Source organism: Brachyistius frenatus, unplaced genomic scaffold (genome assembly GCF_029030835.1).
Source record: "Brachyistius frenatus isolate BFR_SWC_R1_liver_20210118 unplaced genomic scaffold, ASM2903083v1 Contig_133, whole genome shotgun sequence".
Classification (NCBI taxonomy): Eukaryota; Metazoa; Chordata; class Actinopteri; family Embiotocidae; genus Brachyistius; species Brachyistius frenatus.
This window is the reverse complement of record NW_027210732.1, coordinates 603,503-618,422: the sequence shown is the minus strand read 5'-3', so window position 1 is coordinate 618,422 and position 14,920 is coordinate 603,503. Positions and strand designations below refer to the sequence as shown.

At 40.8% G+C, this 14,920-nt stretch overlaps 1 protein-coding gene across 2 annotated transcripts in view; it reads left to right on the top strand.

The window, feature by feature from the left end:
• LOC138630365 (leucine-rich repeat and fibronectin type-III domain-containing protein 2) overlaps positions 1–14,920 on the top strand; it is a 132,065-nt gene that overhangs the window by 75,705 nt on the left and 41,440 nt on the right. Inside the window, exon 4 of one of the 2 annotated variants that reach the window (XM_069714662.1) lies at positions 13,983–14,073. The exons of the other annotated variant lie outside the window; for it this stretch is intronic. The gene's annotated coding sequence lies outside the window, so the exon portion shown is untranslated. The remainder of the gene's footprint in view (positions 1–13,982; positions 14,074–14,920) is intronic. 2 annotated transcript variants of the gene reach the window in all.

Here is a 14,920-nt window from a genome sequence, read left to right as displayed (position 1 = left end):
CTGAATTAAAAAAAAAAACATAGAGCACATTTGTGCAGTGCTGTGTCCTTGAGAGATCTGGCCCTGGTTTTGTTTCTGATTTGTCGCGATGGCTTATATGTGAGGCATTTAGGGGACAAAACTGTAGTTGCAGAATAGCTAGATTGTAAAATCGAACTATGGTTGTTTTCTGCAGAAAATTACTGGAGTCCCACTTTCCCACTCTTAACTGACTGAAAACTAAAGACTTTATTTATGTCATGTAATTTTCTTTTTCCTAAAATGAATTTCATAAAATTGCTGTTCAAAGATGTTTTGTTAAAGAGCCAGTATCAAAGTTAAGGTATTATTACCATTGTCAAATATTTTCAACTCCCAGTTGGGTGTGAATTTGATTGCGTGTGCTGAGATTCCAGAACACACAGTCAAATTTAATTTGAGTTTTATAAATCTAAAATTACCAAAAGTAAATTCCTTCCCTCAGCAGCTTTGGCATTTAACTAAAAATACATCACTCACCTTAAAAGGTCACTAGTCATATGTTTGATAACTCCACAGTCGTATACTGTATGTTCTCAATACGTGAATGCTCTATGAGCATTGGAGCTTATGATTAACTATTAACAATGTCTTCATGCTCAGATATGAGAGAACCTTACCTTTTTATCCCTTTAAGACTAAATATATCAAATTTATTTTCACAGAAATGTGGCAGTCACCTAATCATCTTAAAACCATCCTGTCACCTATCTTCAGCCTGCATTTGTGCTGCCTGCAGCACAACGATTGGATGATATGAATCACTCCAACAGGACAAACACTCAGCAAAACCCAGAGCGTTCTGATTTTACAAAGTTGGATTAGGGTCTTAAGCAATCTCCCCAAACTCTTCTCCTTTCTCATTCCATCATTTTCTCTTTCTGTGAGGAAATTGGCATCATGTATTGCTGTCACTGCACAGCTCATTGTCTCCTATTATCCCAGGGACAAAGCTGCCATGACATTGAGTTAATCCGTGCTTGTTTCAATTTTGCTTTCGGGGGAAGAAAACAGATAAGGAGTTCAGGTAAGTGATGGCACAGAGGCGCCCAGACCCCATGCAAAAACGTACAACAGTGATCGAAACAGTTCAGAAAAATGTTCAAATGCAATCTGCCAGGCAAATTGGCTTGATTTCCTCAACAATGTCAGCGACGTGTCGGGCGCACCTGTGAGGTTGTTTCTCCCGGGGGTTGATGAAACGCTCCTTTAAAGATCAAAATTGCTTCCAGGAATGTCACACATGTACTGTGAAGAGACAGGATGACTAAAACAAACCTTTTGTTGAATCTAAGAAGTAAAATGGTCCCAGACTTTCTCCCTCCTCAACATCACTGCAATCATCATTACCAAAATAATTCAAGTTAGAACTCTGCAGGGAAAAGCTTCTGGATGGACAACTGGTCAGTCTGCAAAACTATATGTGGCGACCTGCTCTTCCACAGAAATCTAAAATATCATCTGTAAAGCTCGCTGTCTCAGATGAAGCTCTTTCATGGAGTCAAATTATAGCAAAGCCAAGTAAGACGCTGCATTACAAACCTAGTCAATCCCTACGTAATTACATTCTCAGAATATACCAAAGAGACTAGAGAATGACTGGTTAAAGGCAGAAAGTTAAACCAATTATGTCTGCCTCATCCAACTCAATGTAGGTGGTGTGTGTAGTTTTAGTTTGGGTTTTGGTGTTTAAAGGGCCCATATTGCTTGCTGGGTTTCTCGTGCATACAAATTCAGGAGCTTCTTGTCACATGGAGGATAATTCAGCCTGCGCAGACACCATAATGTCCTACAGTGACGCTGCTCAAGTAGTTTCTGAGACTCATGGTCTTCACAGAAAAGCCAGACTTTAGATGTGAGCAGAGATACAATACGTAATGGCTGGTTCCCGACCAACCTTGAATTTGACGTAGAGATTGGCACCGCGAACAGATCAACCTTACAACTGGCTGTAGGAGACCTCTCCACAAAGTGTGATGCAGAGATGGCCCTCTAACCAGTGAACATTGCCTCGTAAACAAGACAAACATGTTAGTTATTTATCTGTAATCATGTATATCCTGTTTCTGAGGTTCATAATGGCGAGGATTGCCACTTCTTCTGAAAAGAAATTATATCATAACTCAAGAGCTTTTCAAAGCAAAAGAACCTCAGAATGAACATGCTGCGTTGTGAGGAAGCATGTTCAGAGGCCAAGATTGAATTATGATTGGATTTATATTTATCATGTTTCTAATATTTCTAATGTGGACTATTAAATAAAAGATGGTGGCAATAAATGACTCAACATTGTGCTCCAAATGAACCCGCCTCGGTATGAAGCTATGAAATGCCTTTTTTTTTTATATTACTTCCACATTAAGTAATTAACTAGAAATAGATTAAGGTCACATAATGTTTGTGCTGAAAAAGTAATCTTGAACATTTGCGGCGAGGAGGAGACGCACCAAATTTGCTGAACATGGGAATTGCTTTCCTTCTCCGTCCCATCTCAGCGGGATATCAAAAAGATGATTGCGAGTTAATATCACATTGTGATCTATTGATTGCACTTGTCAGCTTTTACAATCTGGCCTCATCTAATGGCCTGCGCTCGCCCCGTCTCAGTTAAAGAGTTTCCCGGGAGCCGAGGTGAGCCCGTCCTCTACCTGACAAACTGACGTTCCCTCATCCATCCAGCTACCAGCTTCACCTCTCCGCTTACAGCTGCGCACAAGAGCACTATCATGGCTCACTAATCCTCCTCATTAAGCCGGGCCCCAAGGCTCTCGTTACTGTACATCTATTCCCGCATGCCTTGTACCAGACTTGTGGCTTTCATCTTTGGCAGCATGTGCAGATGTCATGAATTTGCCATGTGCACTATAGTATGTGTGTCAGGATTTGGATGTCTCTGTCAGCTGCCGACCAGATAAGATGGGGAAAGGCAGCTGCTCTCGCTCCATCTTGGTGGTGGAGGGAAAATTGCATGGATTTCACCCATGCTGCTTGTTAAAGTCTTTCACATGAGCCTCTATCAGTGTTTCCTTTATACTATAAAGCTGGCCTTAAGCACACAGTGTATTCACCTGCTCTGGAGCTGCGATGTTTTCCGTTGGACTCGGGTAGAAATCTCTTTGCAAGCTTTTCAGCTTTACAAGTTTCAGGGTTAGTTGTGACATTATATGTGCATTTGGCAGCTGATACTCTCGCTCAGCCTATATCGCTGAGTTTATTGCTCTTATTCTTTATGTTTCTTGTCTTACTGCAGTATTTGTACACCAAACTCACCCTGAAGTTCTAAGACTGGCAAAACAAATACGCTTTTTGCGGCCTGGAAATTGAGTTTACTTCACCGAGCTTAATTCTGTCCATTCCTCGCCGTCTGTAAAGGTTGTGGCAGAGCGGCAAATGCTCAGGGGATCTATATTAACCTCCCTTTGAAGTTACCCGCACAGCCCGTGAGCTCTTCGGATTTCCTTATTAAAAGCTTTTCTGATTCATCTTGGAAATAACTGAGACCAATTGGAGGCTGCGTTGTCAGGGCCCAACCTGCATCTGAAAATCCCGGCGATGCAGCACGCCCATCCAGTCGTATAACATCCTCTGACAAACTGTGTTAAAACTCCGGTGACAGGCAGCAGGAGATGGGCTCCAAGGATACAAATCATTCGCCCCGACACTGAAACATGAAGTTGAGCAGCTTTGGTTCTCTATCAAAATCTACGCTCAGAGTGATGGGGTGTTCTATTTATAAATGACTAGTAGTAAAGATTTTTTGGTAATCCTGGTGGGGGAGGGGAATGGGTGTAAAATACTGTACCAAAGAGGAGTTTAATGCGTCTGACAAGGTATTAAATTGAAGAAACAGGGGTGGCCGGGCTGACAACTGCTAATTTAGATATTCTTTATTCCTGTATGGGACTTAAATGGGTACAAAAAAGCTGTTGCAATGTTAGGAATGAGCTATTCTCCCTGTAAAGTTAATATTGGAAATTTAAATGGTTCCCAAAATGTTAAAAATCTATTTGTTGTGTGCCTCCAGCATAGGGTGTACTGTTAAAAATGCTGCTTACGATAGTCAAAGGTAAATAGAGAGAATATTGTATTTCTATGGCGCTCGTTGTATTTTGTCATCTTTTTATCCTCCAGTCCTCATAACTGTTACCCATTATTAACCTAGTTTTAGTGTGTGTGTGTGTGTGTGTGTGTGTGTGTGTGTGTGTGTGTGTGTGTGTGTGTGTGTGTGTGTGTGTGTGTGTGTGTGTGTGTGTGTGTGTGTGTGTGTGTGTGTGTGTGTGTGTGTGTGCTACAGTCTCAGTCTTTGTTTTTCACACACTGCTCAATGCCCAAAGGAACCTATGCTCATTTCCAGGTCTATATTTTTTATTCTGTGGCTTTATTGAAAAGTCATGATTAAAAGAAAAAAAAAAAAAAAGTATTTGTGTTATACTGGCCGTTTATGCAACACTTCAGTTTGGCCTCTGCCGTAAAGAGGCTGTCTCTTTAAAGGAGACTTATTATCTTAATGTCCAGTGCTGTGTTCCAAATGACACACTTTCCGTATTACACTGACAAATAGTGCTCTAACTTGTCAGGACTCTTACTTGTAAATTACTTGAATTTTGACAGGCAATTGTTGTTTCAAATCACACACTGCCGTTCTGCACTGGTTGGAAATAACCTGAGCATGTGAACACATCACCTGCCAAAATATCTGAAGCTTTAATTATTTTACCCAGAAATGAAGATGTTTTTGTGCTCTCAGTTTAACACTCAATAAACAGACTGATTGCTTCTGTCCAGCAGCAGTAGTGAAAAAGAAACACTTTTATGTGGTGTTCGGGAACACCTGCACCTTATTTTGACAATTCTTTACGTCGATCGCCCCTTCCTCTATGTAGCCATAATGGCGACTGTTTAGCGTGGAACGTGTCCAGCGTTTCACGCTTCTTCTTTTTTTGGACCGTTTTGACTGCATCATCCTGGTACTTGTAGTGAACTGCATGTTTCTGTACTGACAGTGTGAACACACTGATGCACTCAAAATAGTGAGTGTTAGTACACAACTGCCATTTGGAACACATCACAAATGTTAAAAAAAAAAGAAGTTTGTATCTTCATTTAGCCCCTCAGTTCATCCTCAGTCTGAATCAATCCTACAGTTTCCCCGCCTGTAAAGTGAAGCCAATACGAAAGGGCCTTAGAGCGCAATACCACTGAGAGCCCCTATGGCGTTGCTCAATAAAACCTCTGACTCCAACAGACTCGTATTCAAAAAGCTAATTTAGCTCTGTAAAACTCGAGTGATTGTGCTAATGAGGCAAAGGTTAGGACATTTATTTTATTTATAAGTTTTTTTTTTATACCAGAGTCCATCATTACCAGCGAGTGCTGATGGTGTAGTTAGACACAGGAGTCTGTTGTGTTGGTTAATTCCTTAACTATTCAGACTGTCACATATCATATTTTCACATATTCTACCACACTTAAAAATATCTCTTAGAAAAATGACATTTATGGCATCAGTTGTTTGCGTTGTTTCCATTATCACTGCCCCATAAATGTCACATCTTGAATTATTATTGGTATTAAAGAAAATCTCTTGTTAATATTCCTCAGCTGTTTTGACACTGAGTCCTAAAACATCCTGTAATTCAGCAACGTAATAAGTCTTAATCACCCCTTCTTTTTGGATTATATATGGAATGTGTACTATAACTCAATACATAAAGTTCATGTCATGCACCACTGCCTTTCTTTATTCATGCACAAGTGCAGTGTTCTACCAACTGTCTTATCCACTGACATGTTTCCCACACAGATTTCTATGGTTTTCAGTGTAACAATTATATTCTTGACAGCTATTGAATGAGAATAGAAGAAGAATATTCAGTAATACTTATAATATAATAGTATGAAAAAAGGAGAATTACCAAAGCCAAAATGTTTAACCTACAGCCTTAGTGACTGCATTAAAAGCAATGTGAGTCAAAGGTGTTTAGTCATTATAAATGATTACATGGAAAAAAAAAAAAAAACGTTCACATAACAGTAAGAAATGTAGATTCACCTCACAATCGCCTATATAATTAGAATCTTGCAGCTGACTATGTGTCACTCAGTAGTGGCCAGCGACGTGATTTAAGTTCTGTAATATTCTCTTTGGCTTTGTGTGCACTGAATCGTTCCACTGTTAAAAGAACAGAGGAAATCTAAAATGACAGGCTGACACGTGCATCCACACATTTGCTTCAGCCCCCTGTGACTGACACATTTTATTTGATTGAAATAATGAAATCAGAAGACATGTGATGTTTTTTTTTTGGCAATGCAGGAATAGTGAGCAACATGGATTTACATAAATTAGCAATAGGTTACACTCTGTAACATGGACCACGTCGAAAGACTTACAAAATAAAAGCCAAACAGGATAATGGAGTTCAGGCTGTCAAGTCCAGGAATAAAGGAGACCCTGACAAATGTACTTCTTAGATTTATATTTGTTATAATGCATGATGGTTACATTTCAGCAGAATATTATAGAGTAATACTGAAGACATCCAAACTATGAAATAACACATGTAGAATTAAGTAATAGTGTTTAAATAAAAAAAATCACAATATTTTTTCATATTTTAGATTCCTCAAAGTAGCCTTTGTTTGCCTTGATGACAGCTTCACACACAGCTACGCCTTCAGGAGATTGTCACCTGGAACCGTTTCCAGTTCACAGATGAGCTGCAAAAAACATCAAACACTGTGATGAACCTGTCTGTCATCAGGGCTGCTGGGAAGACCAAGAGTTTAGCTGCTGTGGAGAAGAAGTTCATTAGTGTCCCGCATCAGAAATCAACAATTAACAGTACCTCAGTTCAGAGACCACACTGATGCCTCCAAGAGTTTGACTCCTCAGAGGAGACTGAATAAATCAAACCTTAATGCTTGATGTGTTGCAAAGAAATTGTGCAAAGCTGTCTTTAAAGCAGTAGGTGGCTACTTTAAGGAATTTAAAATTAAAAACACATTTCACTTTGTTTTCTTTGCATAATTCCAAACGTAGTTGTAATGTCTTCACTATTAATATACAATGTAGTAATAATGAATAATTTGATACCTATTAGAAATAAAAAAAAATGCATTGAATGCAAAGTGTGGTTTTTTTGTAAGTGTATGACTATGACTATTTACTGTTGTGATGCTTGTGTGTGTGTGTGTGGGGGGGGGGGTGTGTGTGTGTGTGTGGGGGGGGGGTGCTGCAGGTCGCCAGTCCATCACAGGGCCAACACAGAGAGACGGACAGCGATTCACACCTAAGATCTCTGTCTTTCGATATTGCACCAGAAGAACATGCAAACTCCACACCGAAAGACTAAAACCAACCGGCAACCAAGAGTGACGACACCCACTGGTTTGTTAACGGCCGTTATGAAGCCTTGAGTTCGGATTTTGTCCGGCGCCGTCTTGCAATTTCGGAGCGGTTTGGAGCTGTTGGCGACCATATTTGGACAAGCTAGGGGAGGGGGGGGGGGTGGATCAGACTCGATCTGATTGGAAATCCGACAATACTAAGTCCCGCCCACCGATAGCCGTAACCTGACAGTACCACAGGCCTGTCGATCAAACAGACACGCCCCCAAACACACGGCTTTCTGAAGCTTATTTTCTAATTAATGACGGGGTTATTTTCATATTGACAGCCAGAAATGTAATAAGAAGGAGTGACCTTAGCTAGCAAAAGTGAAATAACGCGTGGAGAAACTTTATTGACTGAGATTAGTTGAACGTGAGTCCCTGGAGCTGACCTCTTGTGGCACTCGGTTGGTGTTGCAGCTTAAGGCACTTCCGCATCGGCCTCATTCTTCGGACCCAGAAGCTACGTCCACTTTTATATACAGTCTATGGTTAAAACTCAGAACCTTCTTGTCATGAGGCGACTGTGCTAAACACTGCACCACCATGCTGCCCTCAAACAGACTGTTGTAAATGAATATCTGTTCAGCAGTGAGTCGGACAGCGTAAGGGAGTTTTCTCATTTCAATTCCCGCTGGTTTTCCTCCACAGCACCTGCCACATATTCAGGTGTGCAGAGGAAGCATTTTCCAGTTCAAAGATAAAAATCCAACAAAGCTTGCAGCATTACTTGATGAGCTCAGTCACGTCAACTGTGTTTAGCTCGACTATGTCAATACAGAAAGAAAAAGTAGGATTTTGTTCATAGCGCTTTGCTGCAGGACTATTTACATTTTCTCTTCAAGCTCTTGGGGTTAGTGATCTTTTATCAAAGAGGCTACTTGCCGATATAAATTGACTGTGACTGTTTTGGTCAGGAGGGAATAAATCTTGCGGGACCTTAAGGCAGGAGAACAAAGCACTTGGACTCAGTGGCAAAGACATGCGGCTGCACACTGATGTGGGGAGCAATATTGTACTGACAGTAGTTATTGTCCCGCAATATGAATGGTTTGTTGTCCTGCAAAATGAATGATTCACTTTTGGGCATGAGGCCCCATCTGCCTCAGGGATGTTTATTGTTTTGAAATTCTTTGCTGTATCTTTTTTTTTTTATTTCCAATATTACAGTACATTTCATTTTTACATTTAGTTCTCCATATCGTACATTACTATCTGCTCAGTGTCAGAGTGGTACCAACGTAACATTACCTGGGGGGTAAATAGATTCACTGTATTCATGACAGCCACCATCCAAAACCACCGTGACATGTTTGAAACTCGTCTCGGATCACTGCTGGCCCACACATCCACCGACCTCCAAGAAAGAAAAAAAGAGTCCAGATGGCCGGTCCGCCGGTATCATCCAAACTGGAGGAAACACACTTGTACTCATCCATGCTTCGACATCAAGCATGACATAGTTTGTAGTTCTAAACAGGCCAGACAACTTCTTAGCCCACTTCTAGCGCTATAATGGAGGAATAATGGAAGCTAGTGAGCAATATATTAATCAGGTGACATTGAAGAGGACACATGTCTAGCCTTTTACGTTGCTCTGTGGTGTGCTCAATGCCAATGTTATAAACACATGCAAGTTGTCATACAATGTGAGAGATGATAAAACAAAATCTGATAGATGCAGTGTCCCCGGTTGTGGTTATCCACAATGCAATACACCAGAGAAACAATCAATTGTCATGTCGAATGACCGTTTTTGGTCCCGATGACCTGCGTGCAGACCGCGGGGGAAGAGGGTGTGGCCGCCCCACACCTGAATTGTACCGATCAGTCCTGAGAGTTCAGGATGTAAATTAAAAACTACTTTCCAGACAAATACAAATGTGAAATAGGCCTCTATCATGAATTCCTAACAGACTGAAGAATTAAAATGAGGCTGCATGTTGATGATTTCTGTTTTTGTGGCTGTTGTTTTTTGATTGCCTGCCTTTTGCTTAAACCCCTCGCCTCCTGTGCGTTCGTGCACGGATGAGTCAGACCAACCTCACTTTGCTGAGTGTGACATAAACATTGACAAAGACAAAGTGCTTGTCATGCAGGTGAGGAGGATGGAGATGTAAAAAGGGACAGTGAAGTTGATTAACCTGTTGGGATTATTTTGTTCAATGGAGGATGGTGAACTGCACAAAACTGCAGCAGGCTGAGCAGGGGAAACTATTTGAGAGTGAAACATCCATCATTTGTCTTAATTAACTTAGATTTTAGGGTATAGGACTATAAAGTGATCAGTGAGAATGTTTGAACAATCATGTGCGTTTTGGCACCTGTCTGTGTCACTGCCTGTGGCCTCTCAACTTTATATTTGAATAGACTTTGTACAGTGTTGTGGACCGCTGTGTCTACTTAATGTTTGTTATTCCCCTGTAAGAAAGTCATGGTGAGACAGTCTAGCTGACTGTTGCTGTCAATCAGCTGTCGTGCTGAACCAATCCTTAATCGATGCTCCTAAAGTGTCAGGCGCTGTCCTTGGTGCTGAAGCGTTGAACCGTTGTTTTCTTTTCAGAACAAGTTCACCAGACAAGTGGCTTTTCTGTTTTCTCAGACAGAGGCTTGCTCGGCTCAATAATTTACAATTATGTGCTTATGTGATATGACATCTAATCCATTTTACAGTTGTGAATTAAAAAAAAGTAAAATGGCTTTAACAGTAGGGCCAACGCAGAATGCTCCGCCCCCTCCGTGCTGAGGGTTTAGCTCCGCCACTGCCTACGTCTTTCTGCTCTGGGTATTTTGGTGCTGACATTGTGTGTACCTAGCATAAATTGTTGGTATTGTTTTTATTTGTCAAAAACAACACAAAGTGTCCAGGTAATGGATTGAGACAACACAGGCCTCGAGTACACCTTCAGTGCTCCTTGACATAGTTTTTCAAAGTGTCTGGAACTGTAATCAGGCGAATGAATACCATTCTTCTAAAAGTTGATGGTGGTTTTGCATATAGTGGGCTGGAGATGAAATAGCACCAGCTCTTTTAAATTCTAGCTTCAAGGATTCAACTCTAGAGTTGCTTTGTGTGCGCTCAAAAGCAGAGAAACACAATTCAGTACACATCCCTCACCTACCTTGTAATTTCCTTCTGTGTGATATATCCAGCACTCAGCGTAATGACAAGTGTGTGTGCGTGTGTGCGTGTCTGCGCGTGTGTGCGTGTGCATGTGTGTGTGCATGTTCCCTTTGATGCTTTTTAAACTGCACTGGCTGGATGAGTGGTCACAGATACGAAGGGGAAACCACACGGACTGCGTAATGACAACGTGTGTGAATTCGATAAACCCTTTTCTCATAGGCCCTAGAACCACCCTTGCGGAAAATGTGATTACACTTTTTTTTCACAGGAGGTGCAATGTGGGACGTTGTTGCGGGGAGGGGAGGGGGGCTTGTTATGGAGACCCACATTTGTCTTTTCCTGCAAAAACCCGCTAACAACTTTGCCACGCATGTAATGTCCGAGGAAGGCTGTGGAAGACGGGGTTTTCAGCCTTTGAAGCTGAGCGTGAGCCAGTTTCTAATGACTCAATGATGCGTAATGTGGGTGACAGCATGTGTTGCAGCCTCTTTGGTGTAAACTGACTATTATGTCGAAGGGAAGTAAAATATGGAGCAAATAAAACACCAACAGGGTGCTCACAAAGCGGGATTTTAGTTTGAGGCAGAGTTCAAAAAGCCTGCCAGCTGTCAGCAGCTGTCGTTTACAGCCTCATGACTGAAACATGTATTCCTGAGAAGAAATAAAAACAAGAATTACTCACTTTTGATGTGCTACAGTAGAAGGGCTTGTATGAATACTGATCTTTAAAATCAAATCAAAACATCTCACCTTGATGGTTAAACATGTCCTCGTTTTAAGAAATCCCAAATATCTGTGTGCTGGCTGCAGCCTCGACACAAAATATATTAGTCTGGCTCTTCTTAAATTGCATTACCCCCTTCTCTCTAAAACTGTGGTGTTCAACTAATATCTGTACAACTATCTGAATCGTCTGACCATTTTGAATAATTTGTTTATTGCTCAATATTCTAAAATGTGTCATTGAATAAGCTTTCCCACAAATGATGGTGCTAATTAATTAAGCTGGGTCCAACAACAGTAACAATTATTTCATCCTAAACATTTTTCTTATTCTTCTTAACAGGTGTCTTTAGTAATATTTTGTCTTTCTTTCTTTAATTCAGCCTCCCCACAATAGACAGATTAATACAACTAAGAACAAATATTTTCCTGTAGAGGTGTGACATGATGTCAGCTTTTACACTCAGCATTACCCAAGAAGGGATGTTTAGCCTCTAATATGGATAACACCTCAAGTTAGAACCAACTGGCATTTTGGCCTTCACCATCTTGGTTTTTGGAGTCAGAAGTGAACATATTTGAATGAGGTGTGGATGAGAGGGAGACAGATTTGACTCTATCAGACTGAGAACCATGTCCGCCCACCTGTACTTGAAACCTGACTTCACCCGGTGTTGATCAAATCAGACACGCCTTTGAGGCCTAATATCTAGTTAATAAATAAACTATTTTCAGAAGCACTGATCAGAAGGACTGAATTGAATGAATGACATCATAGCAACTTGTGGAAAAATCTAAATATATTGTATTTTATGAGAAGTTGATGGTTTTTGAATGGCACCAGTAGTCACTAGTGGCCCTCAGTGAAACTGCATTTAAAGGCACTTCCGCATCAGTGCCCCTTAATGTTTTACCTCACCACCATTTTATTGATCTGCTGATATGACATTCAGATTAAGTTAATGTAGTAGACCACTGGCAAAACAAATGGATGGTGCCTGACACAAAGAAACAGGAGCAAACAGCTCTTAAATGCATAATAAATAGTATTAATAGGCTTGTTGTGTTGGTATAATGGAACTATGCTCTCTTGATGTCTTGTAAGTCTCAATTCCCTCAGTCATTTCGTGAGCTTGAACGTGCACCGCAGCAGGTGATTGCTCTAAGCAGTGTCTTTGAGTGGAAGCTGAGTGAAGGCAGCTAATGACAGTGGGTCAATAATGTGTTATTCGCATTCTCTGGCTGCTTTGCGTCAAAAGCTAACCGTGATATCATGAATGAGGATATATGAAGTAATCAGCATTAATCCAACTTCAACCTCGAACATTCCAGTCAGGAAAGGTTTGAGTTAAATTCTCTCAGGTGAGCGAGCGGTGCATCCTGTGTTCGCTCTGATAAGTCTGCGATTTACGGAAAAGCCCAGCCGGGGACACGCTAAAAACGGAGGCTTAGTTTACTCTTTTGTAGGGTGCCCTGGTCTTCTAAAAAAAAAAAAAAAAGAAACAATAACTGTTGATGAGCAAGGTCTGCCCCAGAAATCAAAGCACCGTTAGGGGTGTGCTTGCCGGTTTTTCCACTCATCACGCTGACATCCTCTTCAAGATCACAAAGGACGGGCAGGCGGGAAAACACAGCGGTGAATGTGAACCGAGCTGTCATGAGTCTCCTGAGAGGCATGAAGGGAACAGTGGTATGAGTGTGTTAATGTGTATGGAAGGGGGTCAGTTAATGGTGGCGTTGACTAGAAAAAGGCTCGTCCATATGATTGTTGCGTGGGAGAGCAAATGTATGAGAGAAGTGGCCCATAAACACCTTTATAGAAGAGAAGAGTGGAATACAAAGGTGTTTACTATCAATGGAGGAATGACCTGTAATTTGTTTTTTTTCCTTGATACAAATACACAGAAGTCACATTTTATACCACGCGCTTATTTCTAGGATCATGTTTCTCTTCCTTTTAGAGCTCATGATGCATGTAAAAAAGAAAAGGAGTACCATTTGTACATGCATGACCCTGTAGATCAGCGTCCTTCACAGCCAGTCATACATCAAGCCAAGCTTAAACATATTCACAGACATGTATACATGCACACCCACACGCTCACTCCCACGCACATTTGCGAAGCAAAACAAATAACACATCTTCCAGACTGTGTGTTTAGAAAGGAAAACAGCTTGTAGGGACGACCAGCGACAAAAGCTGAGAGAAAAAGAGACAAATAAAGTGCGTTAAGTCATTGCGAGAGATAAAAATGTCACTCGGGAGCCGGGGCCCTGCACAAACACCCTGCTGTGCTCCAGTTCAATAATTTTCCATAAACCAATCTAATCCCCCATCCCCTCCTACACTCTGCTTTGAGGAGATTTTTTATAGGGTTTTGTTTGAGAAGCAGATAATTCCCTCTAAATCATAATAGAACTGCCTGAAATGTAAAAGGTTTCATAGCTTAGTGATATGATTGGCTCACAGCAAATAAGGGTAATAGCACCTGCATTGTTTAGGATGTGCTTGAGATTGCCTTATTTTCAGACCATATACAGACTTATTTATTTACGTTGTCACATATCCTGATGGTAATTTGTACATTTGTGTGTTTCAGAAATGCATGAAATCTTATTCAATTCAGTAATTGTCCGAGATACGATGCCTGTGACCTCACATGAACCTTGAATTACCTCCACCTTACCTATGAACACGAGCTCTTTTATCTTCTCTCCACAGGCTGACTGTTCATCTTGCTCTTCTGAGTGTGAATGTGAGGCCTTGAGGTTTTTTTCCGAGAGACCATATGGCACAATACCACACAATATAGGTAAGAGTTTTTTAGTACCCTCCAATTTTTCTGTTCAACACTGAAATACTTTGAGGCCTTTAATTATTTCTGAAAAGTCCTTGCCTTTCTTATCAAAGCATGTACAAAGTAGCTTCCCGCAATTGCAGGGAAATAACTGTTAAGAGGATTTTTAATGTGATAAAAGTGACGTAAACTGGATAACTTTCAGCCTTGATAACCCGATTGGTGGATTTCTCCCTTATACATTCTCAAATCTTTTGTACAGGAATAACGCTTTAATCGTTTAGTGTTGTCTCAAACTAGCCGTTCTGTAAACATATAATTCTCTCATGAAAAATATAGATCATTGCCACACAAAGAAATCCTTCATTTTTTTTGTTTTTTTGTTTTTTTCCGCTCACTTGTGTTAAATGCCTCACCACATGTGGAGAGCCCAAACAAGTCAAACAGGCCAATAACACCTCCTACTCGTATAAAGGCTTGCATGTTAAGCTTTGCATATTTATGTTATCATTGCAGTCACAAAGCATCCCCCTGCCTGCACAGTGTGCACATTGCTGGTTACTTCGCTGCTGAAAAAAAGTGAAATAAATGGAGTTAAATGCACTATATTCGTGTACAGCTGACCACTTACCAATGAGGTTATGCTGTGGTCTGCCGGTGGAGAGGTTTGGCAACTACGCTGATTTAATATTGATAAATTAGAGAGACGCACCACAGATTTCCAACACAAAATCATTTTACTCACTGTTAGTACTCAGTTTATGAAATCTGTTCCATGATGTCTTTTGTGGCTCTGCAGGGAGCTTTTCAGTTTGAAAAATAATTTCCTGATGTCTTCAAATTCACGACAAAATGCCAACAA